Genomic DNA, 6,030 nt, shown 5'->3' on the forward strand with positions numbered 1-6,030 from the left:
TTTTTCTGGGTGAGAAATGGGTGAGAAGTATAAAGTACATTGGGCTTCAGGTCCTGTAACCCCATTGACTCTAAGACAGGACACAAGAAAAATGTCTATCTTCTAAGGTAGTCTTGCATATAATTGACAGCACCATCATTGGGAAGAGAGGCCTCTTGATCTTGCAAACTTTATATGCCCCAGTACAGGGGAATACCAGGGCCAAGAAGTGGGAGTGGGTGGGTAGAGGAGCGGGGTGGGGGAGGGTATAGGGAACTTTTGGGATAGCATTTGAAATGTAACTGAAGTAAATACCTAATAAAAAATGGAAAAAAACTGGATTCACAGGCAGGTTTCTTTCTATGTAAAGAAATTATTAGAGAACTTTAGAATAAATAGAATTCAGTCTGAACCATAGAATTTACTAAACCATAAATTGGGTAGAACTGCATTGAACTATTTTTTTCTAGGACTCAATTTGCATGTCATTGAAGTGTACAATCCCTATTTGTGATGATAATCAAGACTAAGATTCTCAGTACAACATATGTTTTGAGTACTGAGAACAGGGCAGAAGCTTTAAGAGCCACTGTATCTCCATATAATCAACTAAATTGCTATAATATTAGCCAAGTACTTAGAAGATGTCAGTCAATGAAATAAAGGCCTGTGATGTGTTTTAGATTGAAAAACTAATAAAAAAAATCAGACAAGGAGTCCAATGTAAATGTAATGTAAATCACATTATTTTTCCACATTATTTTCTTTCATTTTGAGAAAGGGTCTCACTGTAGCCCTCCCTGGCTGCCTCAGAACTCATTAGCTCTTGCTCTCCTTGCATTCAGGTGTCTGCCTACTTTTGCTTCCAAGTACTAGGGCATTAAAGATGAGTGCAACCATGTCCAGTTTTTTCTTCTGATTTTCATTAGAGTCATGAGGTTGTTTTGTTCATTGATTTTCCACAAAATAAAAATGTGTAAATTTATTTTTAATGTATATATAGTAGATAAAACTGCTAGTATATGGCAAATATTGCTGATTGGAAAATATTGTAATTATTCTCAGTTCTTAAAGTAACTGACCTAAAAGACTGTTATGAAGGGGAGAAATTCTTTAGCTTAAGTCTGCAGACCCAGATTTCTCAATGAACAGATTAGAAGTTCTGGTTAGTAAACACACAATAGCTCAAAATGTGAGTGAAGACAAAAAAAAAACAACAACAAAAACCACAACAAAACAAAAGAACAAAAACAACAAAACAAAAAACAAACAACAAAAATCCGCCAAGAACTAGGGAAGTCTTTCAAAGTTTTAGAATCAAGACAGAAAAATACCATAAATATCAGAGAGAGAAAATACCAGCAAGTTAGTAAGAAACTGAACACAAAAATACTTGAAACATCAGTGAATAAGAACTACAAAGTAGACTGGATTTTAGCTGCTATGAATACATTGAATATGACTTCAAATAATCAGTGGAAGCAGGCCAAGTATAAAAGGAAGGTATGGTGTCGTGAAACAAAAGATGCAGGACTTTCTCCATCTATGTGTAGTGGATTCATGTAAGGAATTGACCTTCTCTGAACCTCAGTGTGCTTATCACACACAAAGATAGTATATACGGTATCCTGGATAAAGTGAAAATTTTAAGGTACCATTAATTTTTGAACATTTATTTTTAATATGTAGTATCATAATATGTAATATATTAAAATGCTTTCTGGAAAACTTACAATATTTCTAGGCTATCAATTTAAATTATACAATATAGACTGTTTTGAAGGCAAAGAAATTATTGGCCCTATTTCCATAGTAGATGAACAGATTCTTGAGTGAAAGGGGATGGTAGTTACTCTGATCTTGATTTAGAGTTTTCTAAAAAATATAAATGAATTTATGAAAATGTAAGTTTTTCTTCTGTGTGAAATGCAATTCATTTTTAATCTGTCTATTACAAGTGATTTTCAAGACTTAAAATGACAGTAAAAACTCATTTAAATTTAGACTATTACTTTACCAAATTTATAAGAAGGTAAAAACATTCATATGCATAATTGCTGTTGAAAAACAAATCAGCTTAATAACTTTAAGCAAGCATTTTAGGGTTCTTAGTGTATGAGGAGCTCAACAGTTTTACTGCTTCGGTATCTTCTTTTCTTCAGTCTCTACATTTGATTCACTGCCAAATCCACCCTAAAAATTAGCAGGTGTTTTCCAAATGGTTGATGTTATAACTTTAATTGTTACTTTCAAAACCTCTGGCAGTAGTTCTCACATTTAACAAAGTATATAATTCCCAGCATCTATTGCAATGTTCCCAGGCTGCAAAGCTATAATAGAGAAACATTTTTGAAACCAAAATAAAAATTTGTTGATTACAAGTTCAAGTTATTTTGTTTCAAGCATCACCTCCAAGCTGTATGATCACACCTGGATTAATCAAGTTCCACAACTGTGGTTCTAAAGCCTTTTATTTTCCACAGCCCCTGACCTCAGCTCGGTCACCCCTTTCCTTCCAGATCTCACTATGTTTCTCCACACGTTTTGGTTTCTTCCAGTTTTTCAAAGAGGAATTCATACCTTTATTTTCTATGTGTATCTGAGATTTTTACCCCCTGTTTTCTCCTTCAGAATCTTATCTCATTGGTCTCTTTCCTTCTCCATTACTGATGAATTCTATCTACAAATCTTCCAGGCTCTTTAAGATCCAGTTTTCTCCTCTAGTGATATGTTCCTTCTTGCCTTTGACCACTATCCTTTTCAGAAATGCATCCCCCACTTATTTCCTCTGCTTCCTTTTGAGAAGTCTACCCATTAACTTCCTGTATCTGGATTTTACTCCTACAAGCATATTTAAACTGTTGTTTTAAATACCACTGTCACTTTCTTAACTGTTAAATCTCTCATACCTATTCTCTTTGGCTTTATGTTAATTTCATATGGTTAGTCAATAGTTTCCTCTATTTGCTCTATTTGTTTCTGTTTTTAGAACCTTCTCTGAGAAGACATTTTCTTGCAGTGGGTCTATCTTTCTGTTCACTTGAAATAGATATTTCCCTTAACCTTCTCTATTACCCCACAGCAATCTGACTCCTGCCTTTATCCTTGGTGATAAAATTTAGATCCAGCCCTCTTACTTCTATCTAAAATGTAACCTTTAGTGATGTCATTTTAAATATCTACTACTACTCTATCATGTACTTCAGATCCCACTAGCTCAAGCAAACCTCACCATATTTCCCTTTAATAAACCCATTCCACATCTCTTCTTAATCTTTTCTTTCAGGCTACCATAACCCCAGACTCCTTAGCCAGTACGTTTTTAAATCTTGCTAAAACTATTCCCAAATTAGCTGTCAGAAAAGAAAAAAAATTGTGAAAACTGAAACAAAGCACACTTATTTGAATTTAAATTTCCTTATAAGTATAATGATTCTAACATCATGTTAATTGTACTAATACACTATATGCCAAAACAAATCTTTCCTTGATTTTCCACACACAGCAAATGTGCTATCTCTAGTCAAATTGCAGTATGGTGGTTTTAATGTGAATGTCCCCTAGGTTCATATGTTTTAATTCTTGGTCCCCATTACTGGTACTATTTGAAAAAGATTAAGAGATGTGACATTAGTAGAGGAGGTATGTCACTGTGGATGGGCCTTGAGATTTTAAAAGGCCACACTATTCCCTGTTAGCTCTCTCTCTGTCTCTCTGTCCTCTCCCTCTCCCTCTCCCTCTCCCCTTCCCCTCCCTCTCCTTCCCTCCCTCCCTCCCTCCCCTCTCTCTCTCTGCTTAGTGCTTGTGGATAATTATAATTTCTCAGCTATTGTTCCACTGCCATAACCGCTTGTCTGTTGGCAAGCTTCCTGCCTAGATGGCTAGGGACTCACCCTTTGGAACTGCAAGCCACCAAACTAATCTCATTCTTTTACCATTGCCTTGGCAACAATGCCTTATCACAACAATAGAAAAGTAACTAAAATAGGAGTTGGTACCAGGGAGTAGGCTATTGCTGTGACATACCTAACCATGAAATCTGTTGTTTTTATTTAGTTATTTATTCATTTATTTTTGTCTGTTGTTTGGGGAGGAAAGTGGAAAACTTTGAGACTTTGAACTGGAAAAGCAGCTGAATTCTTTAAATGGAGCTTAATAATCCATTCTAGTAGGATGTTGAAAACAAGAGGGTTCAGAGCAATTCAGACTGTGAAGGCCCAGATCAACTGGTTTCAGAGGTAAACAGTATTAGGAACTAGGCAGTCATTCTTGGTATATTTTAGCAATGAATGTGGCTGCTTTTTGCCTTTGTGCTATGAGTTTGCCTGAGGCTAAACTAAAATGTTTCAGATTAGTTTAGTTGGCTGAGAAGATTTTGATACAGCCTAGTATTGACTATGTCATGTGGTTATGAATGATCTTTCTTATGCAGATCTAAAGTGAGAAAGAGAAAGGGTAAACGAAGAGAAAAAGAGCACTAGGAAATGTAGTGTTGGAGCCTTAGTTTGTGATGAGAGATATGAAGTAATGCAATAAAAGTAGTGAAACCCTCAGGGTGAGAGCCCACCTAGTTATAAGCTTTCAGCTACTGCTCCAGCAACATGCCTGCCTGCCTGCTGCCATGCCTCCTATCATGTTGGTCATGGAGTCACCCTCTGAAACTATATGAAATCCCCCAAGTAAATGTTTTCTTTTATATGTCACCTAGGTCAAGGTATTTTGTCACCACAACAGAAAAATAAGACACTTTGCATTTCTCTACTAGTGACTGGCACCCACCCAACAATATATTTTATAATGTATTTTTCACAGCTAAATATCATCATACCTTTACTTCACACTCTAAAAAAAATGTAAGCATCTTTGGTTTAGGAAAAAATGCCTTATTTCCTTATTCCTATTTTAAGGCTCTAAAGCAGTGGCTGGCAATCTGTGGAGGCTGGCAACCTGTGGATTGTGACCCCTGCTGGGGTTGGTCTTATGTGCAGTGTATTCACATGCTTAGTTCTGTGGCCCAAGACCAGGTTACAGTCCAGACATGGACATTGTATTGACTAATGTGTTGTAAAAAATGCTCCCCAATAATCTCTGATTGGGGGGAAAAAGCTAGAGCCTGTGACTGGGAAGGGGAGAGAGGAAGGTAGAACTTTAGATCCAGTAGGCAGTCTCAGGTAGGGACAAGAGAAGAAATGACAAAGGAGAAGAAGTTTGGCATGAGAGAAGCTCACTCTGAGGACACACGGAACAGAGCAAAACTCAGTTGGCAAGTTTCACGGAGTCTATGGTTGGAATGCAGGTTAGAATAGCTCAGAATCTGCCCAGTTTAGGCTTGCAGTATGTTATTAAAAATACAAGGTTTCTGTGTTTTTTATTTGGGGGGTATGACCAAAAAGGGGTGTAGCAAACCCCCCATTAAATTGCTACTGTAGACCTTGTACAGAGGTCACCAAAGAATATCAGAAAACACATACTTCCAGTGGTCTTGGGAACAGAGACACTGCTCCTCCATTCATCTCCAGGTGGGTCTGCCCACATGCAGATATACCCACATACAGGTACCCAGAACTATATTAAAGGTCACAACAGTAGGAAGGTTGAGAACCGCTGCTATAGAGTATTTTCTCCACATCAGGAGCATTACAATAAGAAACTTAATGAAACTGATAAATATCAGCTGGATTTCATCCCCTTAATGAAATGAGTGTGTTTTCTTCATTTTTTGGATAAAAAGTAAATCAGAATTCATAAATCTTTGTAGTACAAAGACACATCAAGAATAAAGAAAATTAGGAACAACTTCAAATAAAAAGCCTGAATAGAGATAGAAGGAATCATAATTAGAGAAGTGACTCAAGATCAGTTGAATTCCAAGAAGGAGGAAAACTTAGAAAAGCTAGGAAGTGAAAGAGGGCGAGGTTACAATTTAAGAGCCTCAACTTACTGTAAACATTGCAATTAAACTAAGTTTTCTGACTGAGAGATTTTAAAAGTACAAAATACAAAAGAAATACACTTAAAAACATATATATATATATATATATATATATATAT

The 6,030-nt window shown here is 36.2% G+C and overlaps 1 protein-coding gene across 1 annotated transcript in view; it reads right to left on the reverse strand.

Moving 5' to 3' along the window:
• Positions 1 to 6,030, reverse strand: part of Pof1b (POF1B actin binding protein) — a 55,905-nt gene that overhangs the window by 26,793 nt on the left and 23,082 nt on the right. The gene's annotated exons all lie outside the window — the stretch shown is intronic.

The sequence above is a fragment of the Mus pahari genome, chromosome X, assembly GCF_900095145.1.
Source record: "Mus pahari chromosome X, PAHARI_EIJ_v1.1, whole genome shotgun sequence".
In the NCBI taxonomy this organism is placed as follows: Eukaryota; Metazoa; Chordata; class Mammalia; order Rodentia; family Muridae; genus Mus; species Mus pahari.